At 32.6% G+C, this 15,361-nt stretch overlaps 1 protein-coding gene and 1 non-coding gene across 2 annotated transcripts in view; both read right to left on the bottom strand.

Moving 5' to 3' along the window:
* The window catches only part of CCDC178 (coiled-coil domain containing 178), a 610,238-nt gene that overhangs the window by 161,545 nt on the left and 433,332 nt on the right, over positions 1-15,361 (bottom strand). The gene's annotated exons all lie outside the window — the stretch shown is intronic.
* On the bottom strand, positions 6,065-6,167 carry LOC111719037. The gene has a single exon (XR_002769349.1). It is a non-coding gene; the product is annotated as a U6 spliceosomal RNA (small nuclear RNA).

The raw sequence follows: 15,361 nt of genomic DNA, 5'->3' as shown, positions 1-15,361 counted from the left end.
CCTCTGTTTTGTACACATATATGGTTTAATCTGTATGGAGCTCAATAGTATAGAACTATTGAAATTCAGTGCAACATCTTGTCTAAAAAATATTAACAGAAATGTCTTACACTGGTGCTTGGGAGAAGTTCAACTCAGTACCCATTCTCCTAATGTCTATGTCCTGAAATAACTTTTCATATTCCTTGCGTGGGATCTGCATGGCCCAGATTTGGCTTTCAACAGTCATATAATTTTATATACTAGGACCATATGATTTCAGAAAGACCTGGAAAGACTTACATGAACTGATGCTAAGTGACTAGACCCAAGAGAACATTGTACACAGCAATAAGAAGATTATGTGATCAACTAGGATAGATGTGGCTCTTTTCAACAATAAGGTGATTCAGGCAGATTCCAATTGACTTAATTTTTTTGTTTTGCTGAGGAGGCAACTGGGGTTAAGTGACTTGTCCAGGATCATACAGCTAGGAAGTGTTAAGCATCTGAGACCAGATTTGAACTCAGATATTCCGGCTCTAGCCATTGGGCTATCTAGCTGCCCCTCCAATAGACTTGTAATGAAGAACTGTGATGGGAACTGAATGCGAATCACACCATAGTATTTTCATCTTTTTTGTTGTTTGTCTGCTTTTCTTTTGTTTCTCATTTTTTTTCTCTTCTTGATCTGATTTTTCTTGTGCAGCATGATAAACGTGGAAATACGTATGGAAGAATTGCACATGTTTAATATGTGTTGCATTACTTGCTGTCTAAGGGAAGGAAAAAGTGGGGAAATTTTGGAACACGATGTTTTGCAAGGGTGAATGTTGAAAACTATCTTTGCATGTATTTTGAAAATAAAAAGCCAATATTAAATAAAAGAAAAATATGAAGAAAAAAAGAAATTGGGATTATATAAAAGCATTTTGAATAGTTACTACAACAGTGAAAAACAAAAGTTTGTCATACAGAATCTGACTGACTGTCCCAAAAAGGGAGGGGGGGGGTGAATAAAAATATAATTGAATGTTGTATTTATTGAAAATCACGTGACCCTCAGCTAGTATCATTCAATTACAATAGTCCTCATATATATGTCAACTTCATAAATTGCAAGGGCACACAGCTGACCAACATTTATGACATGATGGTAAACTAAGGTCTTAATTTGATATCAAGTCTTTAACACAATCCTTTATATAAAAAAATAAATACAATGGACTATTTTCTAAAAATGTTCTTCCTAAACTGATTTATAGTTTCAGTCCATATCTTGGTTAAAATTTTTTGTTCATTTGGGCAGGGTTAGTTAGGGGATAGATATTATCTTCTACACACACACACACACACACACACACACACACACACACCCTTAATCAATCAATGCTAGATGTTCTTTGCTCCTTTTTATTTCATTTTGGATTACTGACCTTTTTAAAAACTCATATATGTATTTTTCTAGTTCTATAAGGAAATCTTTTGGCAGTGTTACTGATATGGCACTGAATAGTTAAGTTTATTTAGTTGCTATTGTCACTTACATTGACTCTACCTATCTATGAACAACCAACATTTCCCCAAATATTTAAGCCTATATTTCTACAAACAGTTATTTATGTCATGTTAGGATAGTTCTTGTGTACATCTCAATAGGGAGAATTCCAAAGGGCTTATACATCCTTTAGCAATTGTAAATAGAATTTCTTTATCTTGTTTTGGATTTTATTGGTGTTATGCAAAAAACATGTTGTCAACTGCTGTGGATTTATTTCATATGCTGAAATTTTGTTGAAGTTATTAAGGATTCCAACAAACTTTACTTTACTTTACTTTTTTAGGGTTCTTTAGGCACATCATCACATCATCTCTGTCATTTATCAGTGGTGATTCTCTTACTCTATTTTGATTGTCATTATTGGAAAACCATTTCTGGTACTTTGTTAAACAGAAATGTGAAAATGGGCATTTTTTATTTTTGAAGTAAAGAATTCTGGTTATTTCTTTTATGTTCATAAATAATTTATGTTCATAAATACAGGAAATTCTGCTATAATGTGACATAAATTTTTCTCAAACCCAACAAATTATACATTATCTTGCAATAAAAACCATAGGGCTTATAAGGGAAATATTAATAATTTAAATAAATTATTAAATACATAACATTTTAAATACAATTATTTTATTTAATTTTTGGTTATTTAAATTCCACATTTATTGAGAATTTGGTTTATATATTTCTTTTATTGCCTTGATTTTCCCCAGCTTATGTATCAAAGGCAACATCTCTGTCAGAAGGAATTACTACCCACCTTCTTAGGGTTAGATACTATATATTTTTAACATGTTGTAAGATTATATTAGTTTTTTTGAAGATGCCATATCATACTGTTGATTCATTTACTTTATAATCCCCTTCAAAATGTAACTCCTTGGTGTCAGGAGTTTTTTGTTTTTGTTTTTTCTAATTTTTGTTTATGAATCCTTAATGAATAGCATGGTCCCTTTGACATAATGGAATATTAACAAATCCTTTTTTCAATTAACAATATATTTTACACATAAACCTGATTTTTTTCAAAAAGAAAGGGCAAATGGAGCAAATAAATATTTATATATAACCTACTATATGCTAGGCAAGGTGCAAAATGCTTTTAAACATATCATCTCATTTGATCCTTACAAGATCTCTGAGATAGGATTATTATCCCCATTTTAGGGATAAGAAAACTAAAGCAAAACTAGGTTAAGAGATATATACCTAGGACTACAGAACTAATAAGTGTCTGAGGACGGATTTGAACCCAGGTCTTCTTGACTCTCCCCACTGTGCTACCTAATTGCCTAAGGAGGCCTATTATTATCATAATATAGTACATGTATATAATTTTATAAAGAAATATATACTGAAACCACAGATTTGGAGAAAAGTACTATAGATTATGAGGGGAATGAAAAATTTCTTTTAAAATGGCACTTCAAAGAAAAAACAAAGAAAAAGCATCTGATTGGTCAGCATAAGGACTAAGAAAAGATTTTTGGAATTAGGAGTTTTTAAGGTAGATTTTCAAACACCAAAGTAAGAATGAAATAAGTACCACTGAATGTTTGGTAATAATAATTGTGAGACTCTGCTGGAAGAGGAAGGAGTCGGATATTCTAAAGATGCTTCTGGTTCTCCAAGAAATGATTATCTGTAACATTTCAGGTGATGATTATTTTATGAAGGTAGAGAACAAGAAGAGATCAATTAATGGTGGTTGGTGATACCATGCTGAAGAATGTAAAGATAATTAATTTTAACCTGATAGCATATATGTAAGATATAAAACATCTTCCAAAATTGTAAAAGTAGAGGACTACCTACTTCTGATGATTCATGTGTAACGACTGTTCTGTGACCACTTGGTCAACCCATGCTCACATTCTAATTTTGGGTTTTCCCAAAGACAGATTTTACTCTCCTCAAGGTTCTAGGGATGAACCTTGATGGACTTAAATTTCTAGCAGTCTTGTGCATGAGCCCCTACCCAGGTGTTTTGCATTTATTGTCAGTAGCTTAAATTAGCTTTCAGGAAAGAGTATTTACTGAGAACATATAGCAAGAGCAGTGGTTACAAAAATATTTTCCCCAAACCAGAGTATACTCTCCCCATGAATATAAAAGGTTCTTGTAGAGAGTTAGCTCAAATTTAGGGTGTATTGGCAATGAATCACATGTAGTATACACAAAAATTAGAGCTTGTGATTACTACAAGTCCTTATGAAGGACTTCACAAAATCCTTATGAAGTTCCTCATAGGTATAGTTTTCTACTGGTCCTGAAAGAATATGTTTCTGTTGAATTTACACACAGCACTTTGCTATGAGAGTTTTCATGCCTGAAGCTATAGTTGTCCTTAAGTGACTTCTTCTGTCATCAGTCACTACTATTTTAGTAGCTATTGTTAGTAGTTGGTCATTGGTGTAATTCCTAATGGGATCACTGTATCTCCTAAACCTACTAAATAAAGTAAATATTCTTTTCTCAGAATATAAACAAGAAAGATTAAGCAAACAAAAAATAGAAGCAGCATTTGCCCAAATATATATGGTGACTAAGTAGAATACATAGCAACTACCCTTCTACTTTGGCATCCTTGGGGCATCAGCCTGAAGCTTGTTACCTTCTTGATAGGAGAGAGGGAAAACAGTTATATATTCATTTTCTCAAGGGACCTTCTGTTTATCTTTGATATACTCTTTTTGTTTCCAGCTAGTTGTTCTATTTCCTACTGGTTCAAAACATGGGCTCTGGGGAGGAAGAAGACGAAAGAGAGCCCTTTCCTATACGCATATATCCAAAGAAGTATGACTTGATCTTGCCAATGAATCACAAGATATCTCCTGTTTTTTATATATGCCATTCACTCAACTGCCTGAAGTCCTCTAGTCATTTTGAATTTATTAAAGTTTTGTCCACACATTGTCATGAGGTTACAGGGAAGTTCATTAAAAATTATTTGAATTTGTTCATTGAAGAAACAATGGACGAGTCTGGGGTTTGAACCCCAGATTTTTACATGAAATGTGTATGATCAGTTGAAAAGAACCAGAATGGATTGATAATGATTAAATTCTTGAGCAGGAAATTGAACATATTACAGATATAGGTGATGCTCTTATCTCTGCTAATCATCAAAGGCAAAGACTTCCAAGGAAAAAAAAATATTAGGGAAGAGAAATGCTAGTCAAGAAAATGGGTCTGAGAATGGGATTTGGTATTTCTGGGACTATATTTATACTACAAGGAAGATAAGCACTTAATCAAGGATAGATTAGATAGCACAGTCAATAGAATGCTGGACTTGAAATAAAGAAAACCTGATTTCAGATCTGAATTACATATTTAGCTATGTGATTCTAGGTATGTTATTAAACATCTTTCTTCCTCAGTTTCCTCATTTGCAAAATGAGGATAATAGCACCTATCGTTTAGGGTTGTAGTGAGACAATATAGTAGTGAGACAATATGTAGTGAGACAAAGCACAAAGTGCTTTGCAAACCTTAAACTACTATATAAATGGTAGTTATCATCATCATTATTAAGATAATTTAATTAAGGACTTTAAGGATTTAGAATTCAAAAGTCAAAAAAGGTTAAGAAAATGAACTTGAAGAAAGTATTTCTTTCTAACTTTAAGGCACTGTTATGAAGCCAGAATAGATTTGAATGCTAAAGGAAAAACTGTAACCATCTCCAAGTCTAGACAGATAACAAGAAATTAAGGTGGCCAAACAGAAATATGTACATATGTATATCTATTATCTATCTACATATATTTATGTGTATATATATATGTGTGTGTGTCTGTGGAGAGAGACAGAGAGGAGAGCGGGGGAGAGAAAGAGAGAGAGAGACAGAGAGAGATAGAGAGAGACACACAGACATAGACACAGAGACAGAGACAGAGACAGACAGAGACAGACAGAGAGAGAGAGAGAGAGAGAGAGAGAGAGAGACAGAGACAGAGAGAGAGACACACACAGAGACAGAGACAGAGACAGAGACATTGACACAGAGAGAGAGACAGAGAGAGTGAGAGACAGGGAAACAAACAGAAAGACAGAGAGACACACAGAGAGAAAAGAGACACAGAGAGAAAGAGAGAGAGAGAGAGAGAAAGAGAAATAGGGGGAAACCCACTAAGAATAGAAATTAGGCCACTAAAACATCTTCAAATGTATTAGACAAAAGAAGAGAAAGCAAAAATAGTTTGCCACCATGATAGGCAGGGAGAGAAAACTGGTAGGAACTCAATCAATATGTGTTGAATGGAATTGACTTGTTGAATTGCAAAGTAATTAACAGAAGGCAGTAGAAACAGGCTGAGGTTTTTTATGTCTTCTTTACTTTTGTCTTTTCAGGGAAAAAAAAAGCTATAAATAGTTGATTGGAGCAAGTCATGACCATGAAGGAAGCTTAAAAAAACCTAAATAATAAAGGAAAGCTAAAGTTCAATGGCACCCAGAGAAATTGAAGGTCTTCAAATAAACAGAAGAAATAATAGGCATCCTATGATACTGAAGGCCAAGGTATTAGTCATTATTTTGCTTATAAATTTGTGCATCATCCTTGTGCTAAAACCATCCAAATCTTTACTATATCATTTCAATTTTAGGATATGTGCCATGAAAGCACATTATTTTTGGGAAAATTCATAAAGGGGTAGATAAAAGGAAATATGGTGGCCATTAAAAAAACAGCAATAAAGTCAGCTTTATGTTGTTATCTGGGAAAATATTAAAACATTCAAATTATTTTCAGTCTTCTAGATTGACTATGGACACTATGAAGAAATAAACATGACTTTTTGCATAGCTAGAACAATAGTTTATTCTTTGATAGACTATAGAAGGTAGAAATAGCAGAAATATTCTATATTGATTTCAATCTGGACTTTCACTTGTTTACAGTTAACATTTTTGTTGATAACATCAGATCTTTATTGACAGAGACTAAACTACCTATTTAATAGATGAATGTCTCATTTAAAGATTCTCATCAGTTCGATGACTGAGTTTTTCAGATCATCAGTAAATTTTTAAATAGAGTAATGTGTATCAAATGATTCTTTTTTACAATTGTTCCAAAGGCCCATCTACAAAATATCTTTTTAATTTGCCAAAGGCACAAAGCTACATTTCAAATATAGTTTTTTAAAATATGCAAGTATTTAATAATAAATTATTGAATTGAATTAGATACTCCAAAAATTGGTGATTCAAATTGCTATGGATATTCCCTGTATTCACATAGATTATAACCCCTCTCTGTCCTTGAGAATGATCTTCTGGATATGTTTTACTTATAAGAAATCCACCACTGGCTAATATTATAGCAATGAACTTCTCTGCCTTAGGAAATCTTTATAAAGTAAACTAGTTTAAGTGAAAAAATTTTAGAAACTTTAATTTGGTAAGACCTGCTAGAGATCTTCATATGCTAACAGATCAAGAATCCAATTCTCTTCCAGACCATGAGAACATTTATAAAGGGATCAAAGTTATCAAATGATACTAAATAGCCTTATTGGTCCAAATATAAGTTGCACATTTACTCAGTTTGTATGAAATAATCTTGTATCAATTTTGCATGTCACAATTTATAGTATAGGTGTCATCATTAGTAAAATGTGAACTTCTAGAGTGAAATTTCATTTTTATCTTTGCATCCACTTAGCTCAGGACCTGGCCAATATTGATTGACTAACTAGTGTCTAGAGACCAGCCTAGAGAAATTCTAAGAAGCTCCCCAATTACATGGTTACAAACTCATTGGTTCTAATGTTAAAGTTACATAGAGCAACTACAAGAATTTCTATATTACAAAAGGGTTTCAAAATCACAGAACTGGTTTGGATAGTATATGCATCATCATGAATAAAATTATAAATCTTTGAAAAATCAACATATACAACTATAGTAGTAGTAGGGAAAGACAAAGGAACTGTAGCAATGAGGTTAATTATTTAGTTAAGATATATACGTATGTGAATGTGCTTATTGCTCAAAATTCTCCTTTATATTAAGATTGAAATGGGACCTGAGCATTTAAGGAAAGAGTAGATTTTTTATGAGAATTAATTAGAAATAAGTGTAATATACTTTAACGTATTTAACATCTATTAGTCTACTTGCCATCTAGGGGAGGGGGGAGGGGGAAAAGTAGGGGAAAAGTTGAAACAGAAGATTTTGCAAGGATCAATGCTGAAAAATTACCCATGCATATGTCTTGTAAATAACAAGCTATAATAAAAAAAATACAAAAAAAGAAAGAAACAATGTGGATCACAACATAACATTCTCACTCTTTTCATTGTTACTTGCTTGCTTCTTTTTTTTCTTACTCATTTTCTTTCATTTTTATCTGATTTTTATTATTCAGAAGATGATTGTATAACTATGTTTAAATATATTGAATTTAACAGAAAAAAGAAATAAATGTAAAAGGAAAATATCCTGAAAGTCAGGATAGAGAGAAGTTTATTGCCAACTAAATAAGAAGAAAAAAATACTTAAAAATAACATGGCTTCAAACTCAGAATATTAAAACTGTTTTTCTGACTATTTGTAGACAAAATATGTTCATATTCAGCAGTGATCATGCTTTAATATGTTTTTGAGAACACACAAAATATTAACAGTTTAATTTAAGGTCTATGTTCTCATTTTCCTACTTATTTTCCTAAGGGATTGCTATTTTTCCTATTCATTATTTATTAGGCTTTATGTTAAGGTTTCAACACACACATGTGTATGTATTTGTGTATCTGTGTGTATATATACATATATATGTGTTTCTGTGTATGTATATGCATAAAGTATCCCCAAAAGGAAGATGTTTCTTACAACACATTATCTTAAGATATGGAAAATATATATGGCAATTTTTTGCTTATATTTCAATTAATAAAGATAATAGCAATTAAAAAAAACCCAAAATAAAAAGTAATATTACTGTTAATGCTCCTTAAAAATCATGAAATATCCTAAAAGAAACTATCCTTACATCTTATGAGGGGCAATGATAAATTGCTTTGGGAGGGAAGAAGAGGAAGAAAATATTTAAAAAAAAATTGTAATAGTGAAAATCAGCTAGCCAGAGCCACTACTGACACTGCAGTGAAGAAAACAAAAACAGAAGGGAAAGAGAGAGTCCCTCACTGCAGCAGAAACAGAAAAAAAGTACCCTGACCAGGATGAAGATACAGGCTAACCCACCACATTGTGGAGGAGACATATCACAGTGAGGATAAAGAAACAATGAGAGAAAATACGGCAGGGAGAGACAAAGAGGCACTGACTGCATCAGGGGAAGAGACGCAGAACAAGGGATTCAGAAACAAGAACTATAAACACTGCATATTCTATCCTGAATCCTGGGCTGGGCAAACTCCCTGGCTATCTTTGGGACAGCCCTGCCCCATCCAATCTACATGCCTTCATTCCCTAATGATCACCCCGTTCATTCACTGCCTACTCTGTTGGAAGCGAGTTAGGATCCAGTGGCAGTATCTCTAAAAAGACTGATATAAGGTTATCAGGAAGTCACACACGGCTTCTGATGTTGGCTGTTTTCTATTTCCTCTTTAGCTTTTTGAGTTACTGACATATTATTGCAGTAAAACATATGTAGGGTCAATTCATGCTGAATAGTTATTAGAAACCATGATAACAAAAGTCATTACACTGCAGTTCAGTTTTGACAGTAAAATTTCTGCAACATTATCACAAATCCTCATGCATTAGTGCAATGATCCTTACTATAGTTTCATATTAGAATCAAAAGACTGCCGTAGCATGCTTGATACAAAAAGTCATGCGAGTCAAGTTCTTTCTGCTTTCACCGATAACACATTTTTTTCTTCTCTTTTCTATGTACTTCATTCTGCATCTTTGTTTTATATACCTTTCTCTGCAGTACATTACTTATCTCCTTTTTAAATGGGAAATTTTTCTGGAAAAAATATCCATATATATATATATTTTGCATATACACATACACACAAACATACATACACACATCTATATATATATATATATATATATATATATATATATAGATGTGTGTAGAGAGAGACAGACAGACAGACAAACATAAACATACACATGTGTGTATCTGATTACCAGGACCAAATACCATCAGTTATAAATTACCTAATATTTGAGTTGGTCATGGAACATTCAGTTCCCTTGTTTTACTTTATGATTCATTTTGATAATTTGACCCTGCTTTCTCCAATCATTTAATTTGTCACATGTATATAAGGTAGATGATGGGTGGATAGGAGTATATATGTTTATGAATTTATGTAGAGATTAAATGGAGTGGGATAGAATAAGATTTAAGATGGAGCACTTTTTTTTACCCTTTCTTTTCATAAGAGATGCTGGAGGATTCCCCTGACACAAAGAGAATAATATTATTTTATATTTATCTGTCCATATTTACTTTGCCAGAATCACATACTACCAGCAAACATATTAAGGACCACATTTGGATCATTTTTTAAACATGAATTAACTCAAGTTCTATTCGTAGCAGTGTAACTCAAAGAGGTGACTGTGGAGCAGAACCAAGGAAAGAGTTAATGCATCTCCACAAATAGCCAATTAACCTCATCCTCACCAGTAGTCAGGTTTATGATGGAACCCATGTCCTCAATAGGGATAATGATAAGTACATTGATTTTATGGAAAGGAGATATGCTATGACAAACTGACTACATGTTGATGAAATTAATCAGATTTTAAATGCCTTAATGAAACACTTGTTTAAAAGAAATAAAATACTTTATAAAGAATCCATTTGAGACACAAGTGATGTCATGGTTGACATCTCTATTTTTAAGTTCAGATTTTTTGGGGAATTTTTAAAAGTGGCATGTGCATAGAGACACACTAACTTAATTCATGATGAAATGCTGCCTCCTGTTTACAGCAAAGAAAAGCAATAGGCAAATTCATCGACTTATGCTTTTATTATTAAAGATAATTATCTGTTTGTTTAGATGAGGTGTTCTGAATTCAATAAGATAATTGATGGCTATCAGTAAATGGTAATGTGCCTAAATGGTATTTATTTATTTGAATTTCACAAGGTGTATTTCACATCAAGAAAACCGAATGGCCAATTCTTTCCTATAATATTTTTTGCAATGAGGACAGAAAAGCTAACGTATTATTATGTTTTATAAACTAATTTTAAGCAATATGATCATGTGTGAATATAGTACTAAATATTTGTCTCTGCCATAGAACTAACAATAGCTTATTGTGAGTCTTCTTTGTGTGTCCCTAGAAATGTCTGTTATGCCTCTTTATATTCTGGATGCTGATGGGGAATCAAATCAGAATCAGCAGCCTATGCAATCAGACCATTGGCTAATTAGAGAAAAAATAAAAATCAACATTAAATTAGAAGGAAAATAATGAAAAGAACACGCTGTAATCGCAACAACTTCAACCTGAGCTTTTAAAAGAACATGTTAATGCTGAAAAAGGTCAAGATATTAAACTTGATTACCATTTCTTCTACAAGCTTAGTCAATGCAAAACAGTTTCCATAATGAGGAGGTCAAAATATCACAGTAACTATGTTAGACAGCATTCGGTTGGACTTCTTGCCAAAAAAAGAGACACAATAATCAAAGACAATGTTTTAGAATATAAATTCATATCTAAAAACACTATCAAAGATGACAGAAAACAATGAGCATTATTGTCTAATCATACAGTTAAAAGCAACAAAAACAACAACAAAAATTCTACATGTGTATTAAGAATATCCTTGATGAAAATATGTGAAAGCAATAGGCTTTTGCCAGTAGTTCTATATGACAAACTACGTCTTTACAGTCAAATAGCTCAATAAAATAAAATAAAAATTCACTGGCTGGAATCTTATTGGTTCATTATAAAAACGCATTTAACTCAGTATAGAAAAATATTCTTAAAAGGCTCTCCTCCAAAAAGGTACTTCTGGTAAATATATTAAAATCAGACGCTATTCCTTGATAAAATCAAACACATAGCTAATATCAAACAAACAGGAAGCCTTAAGTTCACTGATATAATTCCACTGTCATAGAACAAAGGTGTTAAAATACATGAGTAACACTCCCAAATGCTACCTGAAACATACAATAAAACATAGATTACATTAATATGTGGCTTTTTAAGTAAATATGCACTGATAGGGATCTTTAAATACAGTGTAATGACCCCTACCCCCATTTCTACTTGATAGCACTGATAAAGAGTACTTTCTAGAAGGTCTAAATGAGTTATTTTCCTCATAAATGATGAAATTTTCTAGAAGTTGGTTGTTATTAATATTGTATTGATTATATCGAATCCAAGAATATTACAGAACTTTCTTAATAATATCCATAATTAGGAGGAAAGGAAGGGAATACACATTTATATATGCTAAGCTGTGATAAATACCTTATAAATATTATCTCATTTGCTCCTCACAAACACCATATGAGGTAGGTGCTTAGGAAACTAAATTTAGTGCGTTTTTGTTTTTCTTTCTTTTTTTTTTTTATATATTTTAACAGACACTGAGATTTCTTATACAGAGATTTTTTCACTATCTTTATATTTCTGTTTCTAACATTCAATGTTCTTTTCTTTGCTCAAAAAGATATTCTATCACATTTTAATTGCTAAAAACAAGCAGCTTTATTTGGCACTGTGGTTCCCCCTAAAATCCATCATTTCACTGAGTCACTCAAACTTTTCTCTAGGTCTGCCTGCTCATAATCCTATCTACTCTACTTGGAGTTGTCTCATAGAAATCATGGCGCTACCAGAAGACTAACTTTATTATCAGAATAAAAGTTCTATGTCACTGCTGGAGAGCTGGCTGGATAATTGCAGAATCATTCTTTTTCCAATGTGGTACAGCTACTAAATGATAACTATAGTTAGTAAATAATGATCAAATTACTATCATAAGGCAGAATATGATACAGCTGTATACACTTAGTGAATGTTGTTCACAATCATATTATAGGGCTTCAGTTTCTCCTGGATACATAATGCCCCTTTAACACAAAGTATACTTTTTAAGTTTTTTAGGCATACTCCACTTGCTTTGGTTTTATTGTAGTTCCACTTCTGACAAATAATGGATTCCTGCTCCTAAGAGTGCTTTTTTATATTACTGCAAAACTTCTTGAACTTAAATGGTGGGGTCACAAAAATATGATTTTTTATCAATAAATGTTTAATTTGCATACCTATTTTATATACTTATATACCTGGAGTTGTATAAAAATTTTTTGGGCAAAAAGGGGTCATGAGTGGAAAAAGTTTAAGAAGCCCTGTATTATTGTATCATCAGAGGGAGATTTGACTCTTAAATGGCAAAGAGAATGCTTAGCTCAGTGCAATGTACCTGTTTAAAAGACTAAGGAAAGTAATTACAGAAACTCTTGGTGAAAGACATGAACAGAGACCACTCTAGGGAAAAAAATTGAAAAGAGCAGCATGCATGGGAAACTGGCCACATTATGTCTATGGAATGTTTAAATTCTAGAAAATGCTAGAATGGACCTCCTCTATGAGAATGTTTTGTTTTTTTTCTCCCTTGGCTTAAGAAGAACTATCATCTTGCTTGCTTTTGGAAATTTTCTCATCTCTATAGATTCTCTGAATTATATTTTCCCCATGTATAAATGGCTTTAAGCCAATATTTGTCCTTTATGAGAATTTTTATTTTTCAAACATTAACATTTATTATTTTAGACATATTCTTGGACTCAGAGTTCATCTGAATTAGCTCTTTCTGCTTCTGTGCCTATTTCATTTCCCATATTATGATTTCCATCAACTTCTTCCAAATTTTACAGATCTATTGGGGCTGGGTCTTACAATCTGGTTGTGGTACCTCTTCATAAAACCAATTCTACAGAGGTAGGCTATTTAGTAATCAAAGTTCTGAAACAACATGGGTTTCACTTATGAAGGTCTGTCATTTTTTGATCATGAATAATATTTTGTCCTAGGTAAGAGTCATTTTATGGAATTTTGTCATTGTTTTAAACCTTCAACCTTTTCAATGCTCACCTTGAATTTATGAAAAGCAATCTCATTATTTTACAAATCAGCAAGGTTCACTTCAAAAACATGACTTTTGAGACTATTAGAAGCATTTTCATTCCTTGAGACCAGCCCCTTGACATCATATCAATCTTTCTTCAAAATAAAACAACTACTTTAACTCCTTTTTACTGCCTTTTGTAAGAAGCTTATTCTTGACAACTGCTCCAATTATGCTTTAAAAAGTCAAAAAATGACTCTTGATCATATAATGGTCTTTTATTAAGCACTGTTTGATGAGGAGTTAAGCTGATGAGCATAAATTATGATACCCTAAAGAGGCAACAGAGAAGTGGCTTTTCTTCCGAACCTAGACTTATACCCGTAGACCATAAATAATTGAATAGAATAGATAGAAATAACACTATCCCATTGTCCCTCTTGGAAACTGGAAAAAGAGTATCCAGTCTCAATGGTGCATTTGGGGCCTACCTGCCCCATGCCAAATTGTATTTAGATAGCATAAGCATAGCCCCTGGCTTTCCTCCCCTGTAGAAAGAATGACCAGACCTCTTACCCTTTTTATCCATGCAACCTATAAGCCACATGTAAACATTTTGACAACTCATGTAGAAATACATAGCTCATCCAAATTTTGTGACCATGGATAGATGTCTTAACTTCTCAGTGTCCTGCCCTCCACTTCCCCTCCCCCCCCAAAAAAACAACTCTCAAAGATATCAGTTTAGGGAATTTCTATACCTATAGTGCACATCATAGACACATCACATGTCTAGATAAAAACCAAACAAACAAAAATGACTTTACCCTGGAGATAAAGAATGGAAAACCTGAAGAAGAGAGGAAGGAAAGAAGGAATGAAGGAAGGAAGAAAAGAATGAATGACGGAAGGAAGAATGAATGCATGAAGGAAGGAAGGAAGCCAGAGAGGGAGGGAGGGAGGGAAAGAAGGCAGAGAGGGAGGGAGGGAAGGAAGGAAAGGAAGGGAGTGACTTGTGTTAACAAGTCACTTACCTTTCTTGATTTTTTCTATAAAATTAAGGTTTTTCATTTCTATATCTTCCATTTCTATATCTATTATCCTAGTTTCCCACAACAAGAAATAGTTCCTTACTATGATAGTTTTTCTTATGAAAATATATTAGAAAATATATCCCAAGAATAAAGACAACCACTCATCAGAAGAAATTATAATCTTCCAAATCATCCTTTCCTAAACAGTTAGCAATGACACACACAAGTAACCCATAATTACTTATTATCTAGACTTCAGAAGTGACCTATACTCCTTGGTATATAATTTCGGCAATGATGACACTTTGAATTATTTAAGGGGTTCTGGGTTTGGGAACAAGAAGAAATAGGGAGAGAAGAATAAATGTAATCTAAGAGTAAATAAAAAATCTTATTCATGTAAATCTGTATTCTAATTTCATATTCATTTTAACTAATGTTTGTGACATTTGAAAAACAATTATATGAAATATTTTCAACTGTTTATGTCACTGATATAAAAAAATCTTTACAGACCCACTTTCCTAGAATGGATTTTCTTCTGTAGCTATAAGTTACTTTTCACCCAAACTAAGGAAGAAAATATGTGAGCATCTGTGCATGCAGAAAAGTTTTCTTTTACTATTTTTGGAAAAATGTTTTTAAAATGTTTATGTGATGGTAATAGGATTATTGTGCCCAAATATTACCTATTTGGACTATAATCAATTAAGTTCTCATAAGTTTAAGAATCTTTTAGATGACGCA

The sequence above is a fragment of the Sarcophilus harrisii genome, chromosome 1, assembly GCF_902635505.1.
Source record: "Sarcophilus harrisii chromosome 1, mSarHar1.11, whole genome shotgun sequence".
Taxonomy (NCBI): domain Eukaryota; kingdom Metazoa; phylum Chordata; class Mammalia; order Dasyuromorphia; family Dasyuridae; genus Sarcophilus; species Sarcophilus harrisii.
Note: the sequence above shows the minus strand (reverse complement) of the source record. Positions and strands in the feature narration are given on the sequence as shown.